General features: G+C 37.0%; 1 long non-coding RNA gene across 1 annotated transcript; it reads left to right on the forward strand.

Annotated features, from left to right (window-relative positions):
- Positions 1 to 369: 369 nt before the first annotated feature.
- LOC107301458 lies at positions 370 to 919 on the forward strand. Its single transcript, XR_001549294.1, has 2 exons — positions 370 to 436; positions 632 to 919. It is a non-coding gene; the product is annotated as an uncharacterized LOC107301458 (long non-coding RNA).
- The last annotated feature ends 515 nt before the right edge of the window (positions 920 to 1,434 follow it).

Below are 1,434 nucleotides of genomic sequence, written 5' to 3' on the forward strand. Positions count from 1 at the left end.
GAACATAGAATGTGTGAACCAGGATTATCTCCTACTTGATTAATCCTAGTCTGTGAGAAGCTTCTGCTTTTGTTAACATTCATACCTTACTTTTTATTTAATAGTTTGTATATGTGTCTGCTGTAATATGAGCAACTTGATGTGAATGGACTGTGCAAGAGGGAGAGAATTCAGAGAAAATATGCCCCTGCTGTAAGAGTTGCAGAGAGTTGCTCTGTTTGTGTTCTTACACATTTCAAGTCTCCTTTTTGGAACTGAATTTGGAACACTGCACAGCCCTAATAGATACAGTAGTTGGAAATATCAAGCATTTAGTTGTTTTAACAGGAAGATCCAATACTCATGAAATCCTTTTTTTTTTCAGGATTAGTGTGAGGCTCCCCCAAAAGAATAGTCGCTAGAAACAGAAATCACTCCATATTTTCACATCAGATGGGTGAGTATTGTTTCAATTATTGTATTGTCTTCTGGGCAAACATTCCAGTATCAATCTCAGAAGAAGCCAGCAATAATAAAAAGGGACTGGGACAGGAGCAGAATATTATTCTTGAACCAACCCAACCCACCATGTTTGTAACAATTACTACTCATTAATCATTACTACCCCCATGTCTGTGTTGTCTCTCCACAGGTAAACCAGATCACCATTGAATATTCACAGGGGAAAGGATGTTCCCCACCATCCTCACCTGTACCATACATAACCTACAAGAGCAGCAACTTAGGTGACACCATAGGTGCTACTTTCTTGCTTGGGTTCCTGTGCCTCTCAGAAATACATGGCCAATGAAAGTGGAACATGTGTTGTTTCCACCCTGTGTGGCTCTGTAGTCTCCTATACCACTTACAAAAAAATACTGCAGCTCTTGTCAAGTTGGTGTAATACTGTTCAATCTGTTCAATAAAATATGTGACTGTGTCTGTATGTTTCTATATGTTTCTGTTCTGCTGTTGGCTAGTAGATGTTTTCCTTTTGTCACCTTCACATGGGAGTTTAACAATTCTGTATCTCCATACCTCACCTAAGTATAACATACGATTTAAATACTTTCTATTTCATTACTCTTTTACATAAAACCACTGTTTACATAAAGCCTCACTGTTATTCTCTTGTGTGAATTTATTGTTATAACATGGAATTTTCTTTATTATGTGACTCACCCTTTACTTCATATGTTTGTTTGCTAACTGCAATCACTGGTATGAAAAGTATTACATGAAATTCTTGTTAAGTAGCAAGATTTGTGCCCTTTGAGGAGGTCTATAAGATATTACATGGAGGATCAGGTCCTCTGGACTATATTGTTGTGATTAAAATAGCTTCATTCTGGTTATTTCCTTTTCAAAAATACTGCTTAAAAAAGCCTGTCAAAAAATGTGAATCTCCTTCAGGCAAGCAGTAATTAACCTTTGAGGTAGACAAGCATAGGAAAC

The sequence above is a fragment of the Protobothrops mucrosquamatus genome, unplaced genomic scaffold, assembly GCF_001527695.2.
Source record: "Protobothrops mucrosquamatus isolate PMUCROS unplaced genomic scaffold, P.Mucros_1.0 scaffold12970, whole genome shotgun sequence".
In the NCBI taxonomy this organism is placed as follows: domain Eukaryota; kingdom Metazoa; phylum Chordata; class Lepidosauria; order Squamata; family Viperidae; genus Protobothrops; species Protobothrops mucrosquamatus.